The 22,372-nt window shown below is 40.3% G+C and overlaps 1 protein-coding gene and 1 long non-coding RNA gene across 2 annotated transcripts in view; one reads left to right on the top strand and one right to left on the bottom strand.

Moving 5' to 3' along the window:
• Window positions 1-22,372, top strand: part of MAML2 (mastermind like transcriptional coactivator 2) — a 394,914-nt gene that overhangs the window by 131,959 nt on the left and 240,583 nt on the right. The window lies entirely within an intron of this gene.
• LOC136174886 (uncharacterized) lies at window positions 2,859-16,911 on the bottom strand. Its single transcript, XR_010664422.1, has 3 exons — window positions 16,808-16,911; window positions 4,460-4,515; window positions 2,859-2,990 (listed from the first exon to the last, which is right to left on the bottom strand). It is a non-coding gene; the product is annotated as an uncharacterized lncRNA (long non-coding RNA).

Genomic DNA, 22,372 nt, shown 5'->3' with positions numbered 1-22,372 from the left:
TATCAAGATAAAAATACATTTCATGCCTTGTACCCTGAGGATAAGAAAGGGCAGACTGAAAACTGGATTTCCAAGGAAAGCCCCCATTAACGATGATGATTAAGAGGGGTTCATTGAGGAGGCATGTGCCTTCAGATTGAATTGTAAGAATGATGAGTGTTTTTAGAGTTGGAGTCAAATATCAGCCTTTAAACCAAGTTCAAGTCAATGCTGCAGCTGCCTTCTGTCACTGACACCATTGTGGAAAAATTTAAAGGCACACTCAAAATTTTTTTCTAGTGCATTTTTCAAAATGACTCAAAATTAGTACAAATACCACCAAAACAGAAAGCAAGTATATTTACCGATTTAATATCTACCTTGCCAGTAATTATTAAACAAAAAAGAGGATTCTGCAGAGAAATAATGTACTTTACGAGAATGTAAAGCATTTGAGAGAATGTGAAATGGAGTCTTGAAAAGGGAGACACTTGAAATCACATTTGGACAGAAATCCTTTCAGGTCACAATCCCGTAGATTACCAGCATCTGCTAAGCCTAGATAGTTTATAGTGACTAAAATTGTTCTAATCTTCCTATGGAAGGCTTACCAAGGAAGTGCTGAAATACACTGGGTTAATACTGCTAAAAATGAACAGTCAAGAAAACGATGCATAAATTAACAGAGTGGCTACATAGTAAAATCTAATGTTTGTAACGTATCTGAAGCAGGCTGTGGTTATCAAAGATAACCTCCTTTAGGGTGACATGTTCTCAGCTATGTAATCACCTGGAAAGTTGCCAACCATTATTTGCCTTCACCCACTCCTGCCATCATCTGTGACTTGTCATCTTACCTTCAAAAAGAGAGGAGGACCTGAAGGTTAAGTCTATAAAATAGAAGGGAAGCCATAAAAACAAAAGCACAGATATGGCAATGAGGGAAGATGCTCGAATACACTGTCAGTGACTCGTGTTCTTTGTATGAAGCGTCAGCTTTAAACTGATGAATCTGAAAGCTGTCTACCTCCTATGGCCTGAATGGGAACAGTATATTTACTGCTATGTGAATTGTGTTCCATCAGCACCTTCAAGTGACAGTTACCTAGTCTTATGATGTGTGTGTGTGCGCGCGTGTGTTTTAAGATGGACAATGCATTTACACTTGTATAAGATTTTTTTAGTAAATGCATAGGTGTAAGCATTCTCACCGTCCTCCAATAAATTTCCCAGAATCAAGAGAAACATTTTAATGACACAGAGGTATACATTGACAAGTTATAAAACAGCTGAGCAAATTCTTGTTATACTTTAATACGAGCAGCAGTAAAATGTGCTAAGAACCAAGTAAAGTGATCATGTTGAATGCATTCATACATCCTTTTAAGTAGAATGTCTGGACCTTATTTCTACACTTCCTGCAGCCTTCTGTCATATTCCCTGGTCTCCAGTCATTCTTGCAAATTCTCTGAACACCCCACGCCATGGCCACTTTCTGCCTGTTTGCTTTTGCTTGTCCTTCTGCCCCTGGTGGGTTTCCCCTCTGCCCTTTGTCTCCCTGGTGAAGCTCCGCTTAGCCTTCAAAACTTAATTCAAAAAGCACCCTCTGACCTCTGCTCCCAGTCTCCCCTCCACTGTCTCCCAGTCTCCTCTCCACTCCCATCCAGCCTGCATTCACACCCTCTATGAGAAAGCACTTAACATGGATTCCCGATAGTGGCTTCTTTGCTTTCCTATCTCAGCGAGCTCCACACTTCTGGAGGCCAGGGACTGTGTCTTTTTCTACCTTTTATTCTCGGAACAGAGCATGATATATGACTCATGTGCGCATGCCCAGTCACTCAGTCGGGTCTGACTGTTTGCGACCCCATGGACTGTAGCCCGCCAGGCTCCTCCGTCCATGGGATTCTCCAGGCAAGAATAGTGGAGTGGGTTGCCATTGCCTTCTGCAGGGGATCTTCTCAACCCAGGGATATAACCTGCGTTTCCTGCTTGGTAGGTGGATTCTTTACCACTGAGCCACCTGAGAAGCCCATGTGACACATATGGGTGATCAATAGGCCTTTGTTCAATGTCACCTGGAATATGCCACTGGCCTGGGCACTTTGGAGGAGGGATGGTGGTATAATACAAATACAATAACAGAGACTGACATATCTAAAATAGCTAGATAACAAAGCTCTAAACTTTTTTAAAATTTTTTTATTTTTTAATTGCAGTATCTTGATTTACGATGTTGTGTTAGTTTAAGGTGTACAGCAAAGTGATTCAATTATATATATACATATAGTCTGATTTGTTTTTTTTTTTTCAGATTCTTTTCCCTAATAGGTTTTTACAAGTTACCGAGTACAGTGCCCTGTGCTATTCAGCAGGTCTTTGTTGTTTATCTATTTTATGTAGAGTGGTGTGTGTATGTTAAATCCCAAACTCCTGATTTATCCCTCTCTTCCCCTTTCTCCTTTGGTAAACATCAGCTTGTTTTCTATGTCTTGGATCTATTTCCATTTTGCATATAAGTTCATTTGTATCTTAAGATTCCGCATGCACAAAATATCATATGATATTTGCCCTTCTCTGCCTGTCAGGCTCTAAACTTAATGATACTGGCAGTGAAAGCTGTGGCAGTTGAGAGAAGGGAGGTTAAAATTCTGGGGGAAGGATTGGGGAAATCTGCACGGAGAAGGTATAACTTGGATGGGCTGGGACAGAGGCATTAAAACAGGAGAAGGCAATGGCCTCCTCTTCCTAGGAGCTCATAGACTTCAGGACAGAAAAGCCAGGACATCGACTGAAAAGAGAGCCAAGTATGAGTGCAGGGTCTATGTTGCAGAGGAGGTTAGAATCTCCCCATTCTTTACTCCGGGTAGCGGTGGGACTCTTCTTCCAGCTTCCAGTGTTCCATCATCTTCCTTTGGTCTAGGAGACAGGCCTAAAAGGGATTCAGCTCTCACTGAAAAACTTGTGTAGACGCTCTGTGTGGAGTTCCTGTTGGCTGGGGACACATAGATCTGCCAAGATGTTAAATAATTTTTTAGGAAATTGAGTCCATAACTCTGCCTCAAAGTATGCAGTACCTATCTCCCCCTTCAAATTTCCTATTGTTGTAATTTTCTGAACTATATTTGGGATCCCTTGTGACCTGAAGCTCAAAACCAGAAAGTCATTCTCATTTCTTCTGTGGTCCTCAATCAGAACTCTTTCAATTTCTGGACTCGGAAATGTCATTTGATGGTGAGGATTAAAAAGTCCCAGGGTGGGAGGAAGTGAGTTACGGAGAGGGGCTGGCAGGCAGGCGCCGAGGCAGTGGTGGGGGACAGGGCAGGGTGCATCTGTGTTCAGCTGCAGGTGTGGAGGCGGAAAGGCAAGAGGGGCGGGCGTCCAGGTGGCGGCATGGTTCAGTGGCCAGCTGCTCACGGGCATGGTCGACCTCCTCCCCTCTGCACCACCCTGAGCAAGCCACTGGCCATTTTCTCCCTTGGATGTCCTCATCCCAAAAGAAGAGCTAACAATGTGTATTCATCAGGGGAATCATGGCCCAGTGTCTCATTCAGAGCAGCTAATGGAGGTGGTCGTCAGGCCTTAGAACACATGAAACAAAGCAGTAAGGAAGTAAGAATAACAGGAAGTGGAAGGGAGAGGACTCCGTGACCAGTAATGTCATGTGTCATCTGCTGGTGTCATCGAGGTCATCAGGCCTCCATAAAGCTTTGTGACTTAGGAGGATGGCCATACTGGGGACCTCGTCACTGTGAACCCAGCAGTCCCCAGCATCTCAAGTAGCATAGATTCTTCCGAGAGCATTTATTTCTATGCTGAAATTGCCCCATTCTCAGCCCATCCCCGTTTCAACTTTGTACAAACATGAGTGGCCAATTCACTTTACTACACAAATGACTCATGATTTCATGAGCCACGTAGCTTCCTTCCCTCTTTGTACAGGAAAGGAGCACAGAGAGGCATGTCTCTTGCAGGCTGGGTCTTTTCTAGGTATGAGGCAAATTCAGGGAGGGAACAGCTTGATCTGAGCTCAACAATCCAAGATCAGCTAGAGAATGAAACTGGTAATTAACTTCAAAAGGCACAGGATTCTTCCTGAATCCTCAGCCCCTACTTTCATAGTGGACCTGAGTTTAAAGTCTTGTTTCTCATGAAAGGCAAAACTCATACATTTGGGGCATTTTTGTGCAAATGGATATGATTGAGAATTTAAGGAGGAAAAGGCAACTTTTTGCAGTTTTCGGTACTTGTTAGCTTTTTGACAACTGCTGAAATATAGCTGCATTTAGAGGGTAGTGTGGGTAGCCAACCACTGCTATTCAAGATGGGAATTTTGGCCAGGGATCTTCAAGCAAGTGTACAGCGTGTTCCACATGACTATGAGCATTTCTCATCTGGAAGATAACTGCATCAACAATTCCTGGAGTTTTCTTGGTTATTTAAACCTTCTGCCTTGGAATTGAGTTCATGGCTTACTTACCAACATCGGCAACTGTTTCCTATTTTGTTGTAGGCTTTCAGGGAGGAAGAAGGAATCTGTAGAGGAAAATGAGAACAAATGATTCTGGAGACTTTACATCTCTTATTACATTTAATCCTCGTAAGAACCCTAAAAGTTAGTACTTTTTTCCTCTGTTTTATAGACCTTGAAAGAAAACTGAAGCTCAGAAAAGTTAACTTGTCTAAGATCTAGATGGCTAGAAATGGAAGTGCTGGAATTAGAATCCAGAATTTCTTAACTCAGAAGACTTTGTTCTTATCTACGCTAGTTTACCAGAATAACCTGGGCATGGCCTCAAAAAATCTATGCTGGAAATGTGCCTTTTTCTGGTTGTAAGGATGGATTAACTTTTTATTATTCAACTATTTAGGCTGCTTATGTATTATATTATGCAGAAATTTTGAACATCAATAATAAATGAGGGGGAAATGCCTTCACTGCACACACGTAAACACGCAATCTATGTTGTTTTTATTGCAACTGTCTCTGTTCCAAGACTGGGAATGAAAATAATTAGAATTTGCTGTTGGGCGTCTGTGTCCACTTTAACCTGATCTATTTTGTCTAACATTTCTTTGCAAAGCTCTCAAATGCATTGTTAGCCTATCTGATCCTGTCGTCTAGAGACTGCAGAGTATTTCACATCTTACCCGGGGAACAGATCACTTTTAAGGAAGGGAGGGCATTCTTTGCTGACTTTTCCTCATTTAAACCCATTGAATTTTGTTTCAGCTGCAATTTTAAGAGCAAAGAAAAAGCAATGCCTCTGTAAAGAGCTCTGTCACTTTACTCCATGTGATGACTAATGGTGAGGAACTTAAAACCTTATCCTTGGTATCTTTTGGAGTCCAGACAATTCAACACTCTCTTGGGATGAGTAAATATCAGCCTGTTCCCAGGAAGATTAACTAGTAAGATGATGGAAGAAAAGCTGCTACTTTTTAGAGGGCTATACTTAAACTGCCATCTCTACTTCTTAAGACAGAATCTCAGATGATTCATTTGCTATAATTCACAGTGCTATAATTTCTAGAAAGGAAAGATATTCAATACAGTTTTAAAAGTAGCAATAGTTTCTTTCCAAGATGTTAATTTCGGTCGCAAAGTTAATTTTTGTTAATGTAATACATTTACTGATCTTTAAAATGCCATAAAATAGAGTTCGAAGACCTGGGTTCCCTATAGTGACAGGCAGATCCTCAGTTTCTCTACCTGTTGTGGAGGTAACACTTATCCAGCTTCCCTCATAGCCTTACATTTATGGAGGCGGGGGCTGGGTGGGGAGGGGGAGGGAATGAAGCAGATTTAAGTACTTTGAAAGTTCTAAGAGTCCCCGTGGGAAGCAAAGCATGAGCTTTGTGGACAGAGAGCCCCAAATCTGAAACTTAACTTTGCTGCATGTCACCTGTCTGAGCCAATTTCCCAACTCTCTATATCTTGGCTAACTCATCTATAAAGTGGGCCAAAAATAGACCCTGCCACGTAGGATACTTGTGAGACCCAAATGGACTACTCCCCTGAGTGATCACGGGAGGAAACTGAAGCCCTGTGGATGGTATCTTTCTCTGGTTCATCCTCAGCAAATACTCACTGAGTTATCCCAAGCAGTGTGCACGTGGGGATTCAAAAGTCATTGTCTAAATTACTACGCCGCCTCAATTCTGAGGGAGACTTTTTTCTTTTTAATTGAGAGCTCTTTTTGCTCCTTTATTTCAGGAGGGCTCATGTTGCTGGCTCTCTCCTGTTTATGGGCTGATGACTCATTCATGAGTTATCTAAGCGTCTTGTTCCGTCTTTCTTCCTCTCCACTGCCATCTCTATCATGGGACCCTTCTCTCTCTTCTAGCACTTCTCCTGGAGATTGTGAAAGAGTGGGGAACTGTGGTGAATTCACTCCTTGTTGGCAGCCCTGCCTCTTGAGAGAGAAGCCTCACCCGCGGCTACTGACAGGAAACAACAGCCGTCTACACTTCCTAAAATGTCTCCTCCGCAAGGTTGTCTTCCAGATTTCCTCTTGTCTCGTTCTGCTCTAATTGTTGCTTCTTTGCTGGATCCGCTTCCGCGGCTCACGGCTTGAATGTTGGTGTTCCTTGGGGATCTGCCCTTGGACTTCTCTTTTGATTCTGCTGCTCTCCTGGGAGATCCTGTACACACGCTTGTCCTCAGTTACCATCTATCTGACTCCCAAGTCCTTCATCTTTCACGCCCAATCTCTTTCTTAACCTCCAGATCCAGATGTCCCTTGAACACCGCTGCCTGTGAGCCACATATCAAACAAGTTCTGGTCAAAAGTGAACTTATTTGCCCCCCTACACACACACACACACACACACACACACACACACACACACCATGATTGAATTGACCACTTTTCACACACACACACACACACACACACACACACAAGTGAACTTATTTGCCCCCCTACACACACACACACACACACACACACACACACACACCATGATTGAATTGACCACTTTTCACACACACACACACACACACACACACACACCATGATTGAATTGACCACTTTTCACACACACACACACACACACACACACACACACACACACACACCATGATTGAATTGACCACTTTTCCCCAAGTGCTTGTCATATAGGAGACGTGTGATTTCTTCCTTAAAAGCCCCATGCATATTTCTCATCTTCCCTTATCTTACAGTTCCCCCTTAGATCCCAGCAAGTGAGCCTTTAAGAAAGAATCTTTTAAAATCCCTCTCATTAATAATTGGGACTTCCCTGGTGGCTCAGAGGGTAAAGCGTCTGCCTTCAACGCAGGAGACCTGGGTTCGATCCCTGGGTGGGGAAGATCCCCTTGGAGAAGGAAATGGCAACCCACTCCAGTATTCTTGCATGGAAAAGCCTGGTGAGCTACCGCCCATGGACTCACAAAGAGTCGGACACGACTGAGTGACTTCACTTTACATGAATAATTACTTGTTCCATCTTCTGTGCATTCACCTCCCTTTATTCATAACTTTATGTTATGGTCTCTTTTTATTTATCTCTCTCCAGTAAAGCTTTGAGCTCATCAGATTAGATAATAATATTCTTTTTTTTTTTAATTTCAAAGAAATTCCCTGTTTTATTTCCCTGTCATATTGGACAATGCCTTACTCACAGAAGGAATTCAATAAAAATTTATTGAATGAATGCACTTATGACTATTATTAAGACCCAAGGAAAATTATTTATCATTCTATTTCCATGAGGAAATATTTGATTGTTGATAGTCATTTACTAAATAATTCACTCACCACTCCACAAACTAATTAACAAGAAGAGCCTTCAGAAATGGCTTTGTTGTCACATCAAGATGTAAGAGTCGAGAGTTAGGATTTCAAAAATATTTCTGTACCCTATGGCTTTCAACAGCTTTCAGGTGTCCCTATAGTTTAATTTTAATATACTTAAATTGTTTAAAAAAATAATCTTTATACTTATACTTATTGACTCCAAATTTCTGACTATTATATTAAATTCAAAGATAGATGAGGACTTTCAATCTTAAAGTTTCCCAATAGATGGATAGAATGAAGTCAATATAACATGTAGTTTGAGGAAGTAATGCATATATGAAGCTATAGAAAAGGAAGAGAGGAAGAATTTCAAGACTTAAATAAACCTATTATATTAACATATGCTGCAATATTAAATAAGTGTTAGGAGTTGAATGATATATTAGTTTTATAAAACTATCATGAATTGTTATTAATTGTCTAACACAGTGCCTAGAGATAAGAAAACAAGGATAATAATTATAATAACTGACATTTATCAGGCACTTACTATATGCTAGAGTCTGTGATAAGGACTTTACATTCATCACTTAATCCTCCCAATACCTCTTTGAGACAGTTCCTGTTACTATTCCTGTTTACAGATGAGTAAAATGAATCTTGGAAAGGTTGAATGACATGGGAGGAAACGACAAACAACACTTTTTATAGCTATTTCATTGTAAGTCTGACTGGTTGTTCTGTGTTACATGAGTTAATGCCTTTTAATCATCTTGATAGGAGAAGGAAATGGCAACCCACTCCAGTATTCTTGCCTAGAGAATCCCAGGGACAGAAGAGCCTGGTGGGCTGCCTTCTATGGGTTCGCACAGTCGGACACGACTGAAGGGACTTAGCAGCAGCAGCAATCATCTTGGTGTCATGTTAATTAGTAAATAACTGATAAATCATTTGGTGAATTTGTATAAGCTGTTTTGCTACATCTAAAATGATAAGACATCTGGCACATGCTATAGTCATTATTGAGAATCATCAAAGTTAAGTATTGGTTTTCTAAAAGTATTTGTTGTTTAAATCCACACATTAGCTTGCTTTAAAGTCTGCTTTTCTATCAAAGTATTGAACATTTATATCATTTCTTTTTAGATGCCACATATAAAGGATATTATACAAGTGAGCATATTTACAAAACAGACTCACAGGCTTAGAAAATGAACTTATGGTTACCACTAGTAACAGTAAGGAAGAGAGATAGTTAGGGAGTTTGGGATCAACATGTGCACTCTGCTGTATTTGAAATGGATAACCAAGAAGGGCCTACTCTACAGCACAGGGAACTCTGTGGCTGCGAGGATGGGAGGAGAGTTTGGGGGAGAATGGATACGTGTATGTGTATGGCTGAGTCCATTAGTTGTGCACTTGAAACTATCACAGCATTATTAATTGGCTTTATGCCAAAAACAGAAAGTTTTTTTAAAAAGTCTTATTCATTTGCTATAATGTATGCTTGTTTGTGTTTCCTGGAACTAGAGAACTCTTTTTTGAGTAGAAATATAAAAAAAAATTCTTTCTTTAAACAGGACAGTTGTCAGGAATGACCACTAATATATTTTTAAAACACAGTGGGAGATTTTCAGGTCTGTTAGATGATATAGGAAATATAGGTTCCTGCTGAAGGGTAATTAAAAAGAAAATAACTGATAGTAAGTTTTGTGGGCACTGTACAAGTGTAAATGTTCTCAAAATAGTCACAATTAAAAGAGCCTACAGATATTATAAAGCTTTTCCCCAGGTTAATTCTTTCAGAATATCTACTCATCACAGTATGCTATATAGGCTGCCGATAAAAAGTCAGAATTATTTTTTCTCCATGTTTGATCTCCAGAGTTTGATTTATAAATAGCAAATGAAGATGGAACTTCTTTTATTACAGGTTTTGAGGGGCATGGAAAATATTTTCTTATACCAAAATATTTTGTCCATAAAAAAGAAGAAAGAAAAGTTGTATGTTGTAAAGATTATCAAGTCTTCAGTTGCTATTAACAAGTAACTCTTCCTGGGAGAGATAAGCCTGTATATCTTTATCATATCATTAAGTAATCACATTGGGCAGCTGTCAAATGCAGATTCCCAGGCCTAGTCTCAAAGATTCTGATTTGATAGGTTTGGGATGAGATCTAGGAATCTGCATTTTAACAAGCACTTTTCTGTTCTGATTTAGATGGTCTTCTGGAAAACACTGAAAAACCTTGATTTCATGGATAACTGACATGGAAGTAGAAGCACACATTAAAAAAAAAAGTGAAAATTTACCAAACTCAAAATTCGTCTCATTGAAAATATCATCTAGATCTAGCCTTGCCTTTAGTCTGAATTTTATTTGAATTTTATTACTTCAAGTATCACCAAGTGAAATAAATGAAACAAAATCTCCTTAACTGACTTAAAAAACTCAAAAGGGGAAAAAAATGACTTTTGTTTGTTTCTGAAAGTTCTTTTTAATAGCCCCAGAAATGCTAAAAGTTGAGAGCAGAATGTACAAAACGTTCTTGAAATATATTTTATTCTTGGGTGCCAGGCACATTGGGTTTGTATCACAAAACACTGACATAATAAAAAGCAGGTGCCCTGTCAAGTTTCTTTAGTAATTGTGAAACTCAGGGTTGATATATTTTGCAAAAAAAAAAATCCGTTGGGGTTGACAGAACAGCCCCAACGGATTAATCTAGTGCCCTTGCTTTACATTGAATACAATGGAGATTGGGGCAGGATAGTGTATTTAGGAATATAGTAGATGACAGATTAGGCTCATAACACTTCTTTTGTTTCGTAGGAAACAAATCTTTTTTTTTTTTTTTAATTCGCTGCTATAAAATGTGGCCAGTTGTTAAGAAGAGTATTCCATACGATGGAGACTCTGAGTTTGGAAGTTTAGACCAAAACCTTGCAAGAGTGCTCATATGGAGAAAACAGGAAGACAACTTCCTCTCTGAACATAGACCATTTCCTGGGGAGGAAGTAGGGGCTTTTAAAAAAATTGTTCTTTGTTGACTCTGTAACTGAGAGGCATCTAGTTAGTGATGACTCTATATGTTTATACAACCAGTACATCGACTGTAAAAAAAAAAAAATCCTGTAAGTGCCTTCTCTATTCGATGATGGCAAGTTCAAAGCCCTTGAATTAGTTGGTTGGGAATTTGTTGTATTTTATGATCATTTACTAATAGCCAAGCATACACTGCCCGTATTTTGAGCACAGTGGCATGGCCTGAAGCAGCCTCACCTTGCAGATAGAGTAGTGGAGGTGATATGGGTATTACCCAGGATGCCAGCACCAGTCCTCACAAAAGACCCGCTCTATGTGTAGGTAAGAAGAGGCAGCCCCAGGCAGTGATGTCAATGCGTGTAATCTGTGATCAGTTTGGTATATGGGATACCGGCTGGCTGAAACTTGTTTCTGGCCACTCTCATTTAAGGATGAAGCAGTATCATTAAGGTAACCACATCTTACCATTCAACTGAGGGAGTCGCGAGCATAAACCAAAAACCATGAGAAAGACGGTTCTGCCCATTGACTTTTTAAATAGCAACTTTAGCAATATATTGAATGTTTGGGTAAGATTTGCCCTGTAACCTTTAAAGGACTTAAAAGATGGACCAGCGAGTAATTGAAATGACATCCTTTACACAGCAGAAAGAGCACACAACAATGCTCAGAGCGCCCCAAAGCCATAGATTTCCAGACTACAATAGAGAAATCTAACTGGAGCAGTGACAAGAAAACAAATCCTTTTATTGAGGACAGAGTAAATCTCTTTTAGGAAAACAAAAAGGGAAGTGGATTTAACATCTTCCCTTAAGATACTTTGAAAGAATGGTATGGCTCAGATTCACTGTGTTTTTTCTGGAGGTTGGATGATATTTTCCTTCACTTTTTTTATCCTCATAACTTTATGATTTCTATAATTTTTACCTTTCTTTTATTCACCAAACTTAATATTTTAAGAGACCTTGCTAAAACCATATATCATCCTAATATTCCTTTTTATACCTCTATTCAGAAATGTCCAAAGTGTTTGATAAACAGTATTATGGAGTTTCAGACTTGCCCCAGATTCCATACTCAAGACAGTCTCTATTTTCTCACATAGTTAATTATATTTATATGTGGTATGTTCAGGCAAAAATAAAAGAAAAAAGAATCTGCATTCTTTTTCTTTTTGTCTAAAGAGGGCAAAATGAGATAGATTGCCTGATGACTCTTGGCCTTCTGGCAATTTCATTATCCCTACAATAATAAAAACTTTTCAACAGAACTATTTACTTTTCTCTTGTATTAATACTACTCATCAATCACCACAATTATCCTTTTGGCCTGAAATAAGCTAATTTTTAATGACATATGAGCTAAAATTGTTTTTTATGTTCACAAAGCTTTTTGAAAAGATTGAGGAACTAATTTTAGGTAACTGATCAAGACCCTTATTGCTTAACTTGCCCAACTGTGAAAATTAAGTTTTTCAAAACACAAATTAGGCAGGCATTGAGAACCAGAAAGCTCATATGACATACAGTTATTGCCAAAGACATTGATTTTTCTTTCAGCATATATGCAATCCTAATTTCTCCTTAAATATGTAAAAATCTTCTGTTGAGGGCTTACTTGGATAACCCAAACAAAACACTTGAAGGATCAACAATAAAATGGAATTTTACTTTCTTTTAGGGATCAAGACCTCAATGTTTAGCTGTTTTTGCTCTCAGTCAGAAACTGGAGAGTCTTTCTACAGAAGTAACAAAGAAGAATGGGGATGGAAGGAAGGAGGCAAATCTTTGACCTCTTTAGGAAAGGAAGGACCAGGGTTCTGACGGCAAGACGGCCTCCAGTGTGTTGGGAGAGGGATTGAATGCAGCCCCTACAGGAATCTCACCACTGTGATTACTACCATGTCTTCACCAGCACAGTGCTTGGACACATAGTGTGAGTCAATTAAAATTGGTGAAATTGAACTAAACTTAGCTTGAGCTTCTTGAAAGGAGTGACTATATCTCATATTTAACCCCTAAATGCAGTACCTGAAATATACTAGACACTAGATGTGTGTTTAATGATGAACCAATTATGGAATCCTTGGGAGTTCTTACACAGTCTTGTAGAAATTATTTAGTGAAAGATATTGGGTGGATCTGTTGTGTTAAAGTACTCTGAATAATTGTTACTAACAAAACAATAAATGGTAACAAGTAGGTCACTACAGTAATTGCTTAAGGACAGTCTGCAGATTCAAGCATTCAATTGCGTGGCAACCATATGGTTATGCATCTCACCATGTTGACATCATGCTGCAAAATTCACACATTATATAAAAAGAAATCACACCAGGAAAGTACAGGCTACCACAAATAGTAGAGTGAAAAGCACATTACTGAAGTGTACTGCTTAGTAACAGATTTTAGGTATTTGAGCTTCTAATTCTTAAGAACTTCATTGATGCCATTTTTAAGAGGCCCTCCAACCAATGTACAAAGAATGAAGGCTAAAATGAAAAAGAAATGTAGTAGAAGAGGAATGAGAGAGAGAAGTAAGTGACTTAATTTAGGCTCAGCTAACATTGTTTCTACCTGGCAGGGAGTCAGGAAACCTGGGTCCTTGGTCTCTCTCTCTGCTACTGAATAGATTAAGCAGATTTCTTCATCTGTAACATGAAGACATTGAACAATTTCTGATATGAATTGTGGTTTTGAAAAACCCAAAACACATTTAGGGCTTGCCAAGACCTCTTAATGCAATTGGTATTATCTTTATAAACACTATCAGTAGAATTATAAGCCCATAATTCAGCGACCTCCTTATTATCCTGAATATAATTAACTTGATATTACAGGTTGGACTGTGTCAGCCATTTCTTAATCATGTCCCCTTTCCAAAGGAGAGCACTTCTTCAGTGTGCTTCGTCTCCCAACACTTTCTCCTATTTCTGTTACAGAATCTGCCTGAGGCAATGCCTTTTACACAGTCTGTCTGTATGTCTGTCATCCACACTAGACTCCGTTATTTGAGGGCAAATACCATGACTGACTTATTTTTTAGACTCCTTGCATAGTGCAGGGATTGACATGTAGTAGGTGCTCAAAATACTGAAAAGAGTGAACGTCGCTCAGTCGTGTCTGACTCTTTGCGACCCCGTTGACTATACAGTTCATGGAATTCTCTAGGCCGAAATGATGGAGTGGGTAACCATTCAAAATACTGAAGGAATATTTAATAAACTTAATTGGGCAATAGCATATGGGGCTTCGCAAGTGCTCTAGTGGTAAAGAACCTGCCTGCCAGTACAAGAGACAGAAGAGAGGTGGGTTCGATCCCTGGGTCAGGAAGATCCCCTGGAGGAGGAAATGGCAACCCACTCCAGTATTCTTGCTTGGGAAATTCCATGGACAGAGGAGCCTAGCGGGCTACAGTCCATGGGGTCACAAAGCGTCGGAACACGACTGATGCGACTTAGCGCAAACACATATGTGTATGTGTCAGACACCTTCTATTTGCCCCATCTGTTTGGATCCATGTCCACCCGTTTCTACCCTGTTCTAGCAAGAAAGTTCTTGCCTTTCAAGGTAGCCTACTCTGTGGGACTTTCTCTTATTTGGCTTCAGAATCTTCTTCCTCTTCTAGTCCTTCTAGAAATGCTGACCATCTCTGCTATTAGCCCTGGGTTCCTGCTCTAGCCCTTGGGATTTCCCTGTATCTTACCTACACCTAGGTGATTAACCCTTCACCCACTCCACGAATTATCCTAATTGAATCACACCACCTATTTCCTGCCAGCACCCTCACTAATAGTAGATAAGAGAAGAAAATGACTTCAGTTTAAAATGTGTCTTGATACTGGCATTATTGAGAATAACCACCCTGAATTTTTTGATAAACATTTCAACAAGTAAATCCTTGTAAAGGCTAGTTGTTTTTGTATACGACTGACCTTCACTGAGTCACCCATCCTCCAAGTATACTGTTACACATCCATCTCAGTGTCTACACCACAAATGCATTTTGCATTTGACTTAGTAATATAATTACTTATGTTTACATTTGGCCATTGGTGTTTAAATGTCTTTCTCATGTCTTATAACCTCTTGTGTTAGAATATAGTGCCTCAAGAGAAAGGGTGCCATCTCTTTGTTTTTAAATGAAGCCTCAGAGCTGGTAGTTCTGTGGGTGACAAATATCTTTAAAAAATCTAGATATATATGATGATGAATACAGACTAATAAATGTAAAACCATATCTGACAAGAAATATTTTGCACATTTTAAGGGCTAATTTGATTGTACTTGATACATTCTCTTCCAGAATCAACAATTCTTAAAAAAAGTATATAACCGTACAGTTAGTATATTCATGGAAGAATAATTTGAAGAATCATTAAAATGTTCACCTTTAAAGAGTGTTATGTGTATCAGTTTAGGCCACAATTCAGATAGGTAAAAGCATTTATCACTGATGTATAAGCACCATGAAGTCAGAACTGTTTTCTGTTTCGTCGACTAGTGACTCCCCAATGCCTAAAGCAGAGACTAGTGTTTAGTAAGTGTTCATTGTATTTGTTGGTTAAATGTATATCTTGGAATTTGGTTATATTATTGTTGTCCATTATGTTTTTGCAGTTGCATATTGTCATTCATAAATGATCAGAGAGACAATTTAGGTTCATTTTCTCACCCAATATTTATTTCATTCTTATTCTGTTTCTTTAAATAGAGTTTCCTTTAGGAGCTCATGTTCTACATCTGAAAAATGTTCTCTTGAACACAACCGAGTTATGGGTGGATTCCACTCAGTGACTTTTCTTTTGCACCAGAATACCTTTGCTCAAAGCAAGCCTGTACCTTCACTCTCCCAACCTCTGATTTTTGCCAGTTTTGCAGAAATATACTGAAGCACTTCCTAAAGAGCCCTTGATGCTATTCTGGGATTCTGTGACTGGTGACCGTGTTGTGCCTTTTCATGTGGACTTGATTACTCCAATAAAACTGCTGGAAGGCTGTTTTTTTCTTGCTTGATATTTTTCTACCTCATCCACTATGGCCAAAACAGAAACCTTCTCCTTGTCTGTGGTTCACATGAGGTTTGCAGGGTGTCATGGTTCCATTAGAGACTTTCCAAGGTCCTTCATTAGGCTTTTATATGACTCCAGTTGATCTATACAGGCTTTTAAATTCACAGACATTTTGATTTATTCACAAACACTTTCTACTTGTTTGACTATAAATACATCTTCGATGTGAGTCATTCTTCTGGAGTAGGCTTAGTGGTCTCAGAACTTGGAACACACTGAATAAAACTCCAAACTTAAAGTAATTGTTTCTTAATCCAAATAGATTTCTAAAGGTTGCAGAGTTTATGAGGGAATTGTACATGGCAAGACACTGTTATAATTGGGGAGTGTACATTCCCGTAGGGAATTAAATATCCTCCTTTTTCCTTTCCACCTTCCATTTCCCTCTCCTCCCTCCTACTTTTCTCCCTTTTTTTTTTCTCTTGAGGATTCAAAGATCTACTTTCCCTTTGTAAATATTCACATTTACATGTAAGAGAGACATAGATTCTTCAAGTAGGTACATATTGTAAGTAGTTATAAAATAGTATAAATATGTATTGCTCAGAAGAATTTGTTCATGAAAATACAGATGACTCTTAAACAACATGGGGATTAATCCACATACAATTTATATCAACTCTTCATATTCTTGGTTCTATATCCTCAGATTCAACCAACCATGGACTAGGTAGTACTGTCATGGTTACTATTGAAAAACATTCGCATCTAAGTGGACTCAGGCAGTTCAGACCCACATTGTTCAAGGGTCAACTGTAATCCTTTATAATGTATTTTCAGATTTCATGCCATAAATGAATGAGGTCTTTCTTTTCTTTTCTTTATTAAGAAAAGGAAAAGACAAGCAAAAGCAGTCTTTTTTTTTTCAAAAGAGGTATGAGTCATTGTAATCTTATGAAATATTGCTTCTAAATCATAAAAGCAAAGAGTTTCAGAAGTAAAACTTACCATCTTGGTTGCTTTTGTCACATGAAACTGCCTTTCCTATTTTTTCCCTCCTTGACCACCTCATTGTTCCTGGTATGTGAGTAAAGGATGGTGCCGTTGCCCGTCCTTTATCGCTTTATACACTGGTGCTGTCTTTCCTGGAAGGGTTGTTTTCAGTCAGACTGACTCTTAATGCTGTTTCAGTATTTCTCCACCCCATCCCTGCCTCCCTCCCCAAGACACACACTTTGCACTACTACAGCGGTTAACTTTTCAGAGCCCAGAAGTTGTGGAGATGTCTGCAGGAAGAAATGGCAATGTGAGGCTTAACCATGACCTGAAGGAAATAATAAATTGCAGGAGTGTTTCTGGGAGGAACATGCTAACTTAGGACATCTTTCTCTGATGAAATCTGTTAGGCTTTTAGTTTTCCAAATGTGGGAACTTTTGTTCTTGTTTTTCACTTAGGCACAGGACAATTCCCAAGAGAGATTCCATTCATTCCTCATAGAGAAACAGAAGAAAAAGATTGAAGCTGAGCTAGTAGTTGTTAGGAGAATTGTGACTACTCTGAGATCTGATTCAAAACCAGGGACAGGGAATGTCAGCAAGTCCATGCTAGAGCTTCTCCGTTTTGTAACTGGGCATATGGAGCTCAACCATGTAGTCTGCTGACCAGGAAAGGTCCCAGTCACCTAGAACACTAAGCCGGCAAATTCATGTCTACAAAGAGACTGATTGTTGGCAGTGTCATTAATGAGAGTCATCTTTACGTTTTTATTGTTATTACTGAGTCCAAGCTCATACTGCTCTCTGCATGACAGGCCAGTAAGTCCAGAGATGAGTTGTTGGGGCAAAGAATAGTGACTTTATTTAGAAAGCCATAGACTGAGAAGATGGTGGACTAGTGTCCCAAAGAACCATCTTTCCCCCAAGTTAGAATTCAAGCTTTTATACTAAAAGGGGAGGTATGTGGTTGGTTGTTGCCAACTTCTTGGTAGAATCATTTGTTCTTGCAGCTGTCCAGGTAGATCAGGTCATGATGTTCCTGTAAACCTCCAACAAGACAACCATAGTCTCTGTTCTGAAACTCTTTATCTCTAGATGAATGGAAAAGTATTACACCTTTAAAGATCAGAGCCTTGAGAATGGGCTATTTCAGACTATAGGCAACATTCTTAACCTGTAGCAGAAACAATAGAATGCAAAGGTTAATGGAAAAGAAAGAAAACTAATATGGAGTCAGATTTGTTCTTTCCTTTACAAGATGACATTGTGACTGATCGTTCATGTTTTAACTACTAACTTCTAGTGAGTGATAACAATATAACAGAATGCCTCAGATATGTAGAAAGTACTTTAATTTCTTCATTTACCCAAGTTGATTCCTGACCTTCCCCTGCTCATTCCTCAAGAAATAGTTTCAGTAAGTCCTCTTTATGCTAATAAGTGATACTCTTCTGGAGAGAATGGGAGCTGAACCTTGCCTAATGAGATGGTTGCTCTTCATTTTGGCATTAGACCAAACTGATGAAGCATACATGGATGTTTGCATTCATTATTGTATTCATCGTTTATAGAAAATGTGAAGACTTCTGGTTTGGTTTGGCTTTCTGCCAATTAATGTTGCCACGGTTTTCCAGTGATGCATATTCACATGAGTCAACAGAAACCTTTTTGACTAAGCAGAGTTGGATTTAGCAATCCTGAGTGCACCAGGGCTTTGGATGTGGGGGAAACTAGACTTACAGGGGGCCAGTGAGACCTCAGACAGAAGCACTGACAAATAGGTTTCAAAACAGTGGAGTCACCGTAGCCCCACAACACCTCACGTCTCCCCAGTACACGTTTTACATGATAGACAAAGACGTGCTCAGTTTATCATCTCTTGTTCATTAGCTCACAGACCCAGAAACCTGGATCTTAGAGAGGGTACAACCGCTTTGAGGAGTGAGGTCCCAGTGTAATACCTCACCTCTCTTTTTGTCCATCTTTGAAGCCAAGTCTTCCTTTGAAGATTCCTAGTGATTTTTAACATATCATTCCAGTGAAGAAGCATGCCACTTTAATGGCCGATCAAAAGGAAAAGGCTAAAAGTCATTTCATAACATGATGTGGTGGGGAGGGCAGCAAATTCTTAGGCTTCTTTAATAAAGATAAATTATCTCAAGTAAGGAACGTGTATCAGTCAGCTTTAGCTTCGGTTGTGAGTGACAGAAAACACAAAAATCACAGGAAGTTGAAACAGCATAAATGTTTGTTTCTCTCTCTTATGAAAGAAGTCCCAAGGGTTGGCCCAGGAGAGCGAGGCACTTCCCAGTGTTAGGGATCCACGCACCCCCTCACTGTTTTCCCAGCCTCAGCAACATGTGGCCTCCATGTGGGGGACAAGAACACTGCTCCAAGCTCAGTCAGGAAGGAGGAGGAGGCGGCCACAGTGGCAGCAGGGACCGCCCCTCTTAAAGGACTCCTTCCAGAAGTCTGTCACAACACTTCCATGTAAGCCTTAGTCACCTGGTCACCACTAGCTGCGGGTGTGGTGGGGACATGTCACCTTTACTTGGAGTAGTGGTGTGGGCAGCTGAAAACCAGGGATGGTGTGACTAATGAAGAAGGAACCTTGCCAGCACTCAGCCCACTTCCAGAGACCTAGTGGTCTCTCCTCGGGAGGCGAAAAGCCTTCTCTACCCTTGTCTTAGTCACAGAACACCTTGGGTATGCTTTTCAGTCCCAGGACCCACACAGCAGAAGAGATGTATGTGAACAAGTCAATTCTGAGGTAATTTGCCAGGCTGTGTGAGGCCTGGACCCTCCGTCTACCTCAGGGTTGGTTAAACAAGCTGTGTCACCTGAGGAAGAGCTAAAAGAACTGGTGACGTTTCACCTGGAATTTACTCCTTTCTGAGGAAAAAGAAAACCATGGGGAAGACATAACACCTGAATTAGAATGTGCCCCAGTCAGTGAGTCTGACCAGAAGTACCATGTGAAGGAGCATTTCCAAGTCCTCAGGGGAGTCCTGAGTTTGAGCTGTGCAGAGAAAGCAGACTTGCTGCGGTCCCAGGGACTGAAGCAGTGACTGCAGGGTCCGTTGACATCTTTCTAACATGTTATCCTGGCTGTAATCTTCCTATCCCTCCAGTCCATTCTCCACATTGCCATTGGCCATCTTCTGAATGTCGAATAGATCAGATAACTTCCCAGATCCCCTCACTCAGGGGCTTCCCATTGTTTTCTGCCACCCAGTTCCTCCTGACCTCATCTTAGCTTCCTCAGTCTGAGTCTCCAGACAAATTTTCCACTTTCCTCAGGGTGTCAAATTTCTCTCCCTTCTGGAACTTTGCCCACGTCATTCCCTCTTCCAGAACACCCTCCTCCACTCTCTCTCACACTTCACCTGGCTAACTCCTACACCTCCTGAATCATCACTTCCTCTCCGAAGCCTCCACTCCCACCCCCTCAGAAGGGGATTTTCCCATAACTTCTGACACCTCAGTTAGAACAGCATTTTCTACGATTACTATGATTGCTTATTTAATGATCTGTCTTTCCAGCTAGACTGGAAGCTGTCTGTAAGTAGGGTCTGGTCTCCTGATCATCCTAGGGGCCTGAAAATAATATAGAAATGTTATAGAAGATACTCAAGCATCAGCTGAGGGGACATAAACGGTAAGGATGAGGAAGAAGCAATAGAGGCAGAAGTCAGGAGGAAGGGACCATACATTAAAGAGTGTCTTTTCCTCCAGCCTCTCCCACCCACCTCCCCGCACATTCTTTCTGGAGTGGTGATTTTGAGGCATGTGAAAGAAATACTTCTCTTGGGTTACTTGGATTGCCTCCTAGCCCCCAAAGAGTCAGAGCAACTGTTACAATGGAATTTGAAATACTAGCTAAGTTAATGGAGGTCAGAGTTACCGGGTCTGGATTTACAGCTCCAAAAAATTGACCCAGATTTATTTCCTATTATTCAAAATTAGTTATGTTGAAGGAGGAGCAAGGGGTTCCTTGGTATATAGACTATCGCTAATGTGTCCTGGGACTTAAATCTTGTTTGGCTTTTCATCTGTCCTGGAGAACATGACTGTGGTTCGCAGTGAGTGGGGCGACGCTGGGGGACCTGACAATACAGTTTGCACGTGGGCAGCTCTGGCCACCAGACCTTCGTGATCTGGGCTGGTCACTCGTGTCTGCCTTTTCCTGGAGTGATTTTTACAGGCTCTGAACAAACTCCTGCCCTTAGATACCTACTGCCATTTGCTTCTTAATGCTTAACACTGCAGGTTTAGAGATGAGGCCTCAAATTCAAGGACCGCAAGAATGATGCATTGATTTAAATTTACGTAGACATATATTGGATCCTTTTGTGATGTATTGGAGCATTGGGCTGCAGGAAGTATAGGTGAGGAGTAGAAAAATGAGAAGTTTGAAACAGGAGAGGCCAGGAATTCCAAGTAGGCTGAGCAGGTGAAGGACAAACTGCATTTAATGTATAACTTTGTTTAACTTACTTTGGAGAAGGAAGTGGCAACCCACTCCAGTATTCTTGCCAGGAGAATCCCATGGACAAAGGAGCCTGGTGGGCTACAGTCCATGCAAAGAGTGGGACACGACTGAGCTCATACACACACTCACACACACATACACATACACCCTCCAGATGTAACAGTTTCTTGTTTGGATCTGAGGAGACAGTAGAAGAGTAACTTAGACCCAGGCATGGACCTCCTCTTACCAGCATGAGAACAGGGCGTCCTGTTATGTTGTGAGATTCTCCATGTGCCGTTGGCTTTAAGTGGGTAGGACTTTCAGCGCCACCTCTGCATTACCTCGGGTCAGTCACCTCATGGTCAGTCCCTGCCTCACCTCATGGTCAGTCCCTGCCTGCTCTGCAGGTGCCCACGTCGCCTTTTTTGGTCCACACAGGCCAGCAGAAAGTAGATGAATGGGACTTCCCTGATGATCCAGCAGTTAAGACTCCATGCTCCTAGTGCAGGGGGCCTGGGTTCATTTCCTGGTCAAGGAACTAGATCCCGCATACGACAACTGAAGTTCCCACATGGCAACTAAGAAGGATCTCACACAGTGCAACTAAACAGAGTCCTGCATAACACAACGAAAGTTCCGGGTGCCACAACTAAGACCTGGCACAGCTAAAAAAAATAAATATTTTTTAAAAAGTAGATGAATAGGCAAACAGACAGCACATTCCCACGAGGAGAGATTTTGTGCTCATGCAGGCCAGGACAGTGTTCACCTTGAAAATGATTTTTTCAAGTCTTGTCTACTTCTGAGGCTGATTGGAGATAACTTTTCCTAGAATGAAAATCACCCAGCCAGCATGAACTATTTATTTTCTTGATTGCTTCGAGAAAGCACATGAACAACAATCTTATTGTCTCTTCCAGTCTTGCTTTAAAAGGCATGCAGCTGCTAATAATATTGTGTGTACAAAGCATTAATTAACAATAGTCCCTCTTTATTTATATTTGCCCTCTAAAAATTTAATTGTTGATTGCTTTAATGCTGTAAAATGCACTGTCTGTGCCTCTTTCTGTAGACTTTCGTGCAGTGAAATTAAACATTTTAGA

Source organism: Muntiacus reevesi, chromosome 9 (assembly GCF_963930625.1).
Source record: "Muntiacus reevesi chromosome 9, mMunRee1.1, whole genome shotgun sequence".
NCBI classification, from domain to species: domain Eukaryota; kingdom Metazoa; phylum Chordata; class Mammalia; order Artiodactyla; family Cervidae; genus Muntiacus; species Muntiacus reevesi.
The sequence above is the reverse complement of the archived record's forward strand: the minus strand, read 5'-3'. Positions and strand labels throughout refer to the sequence as shown.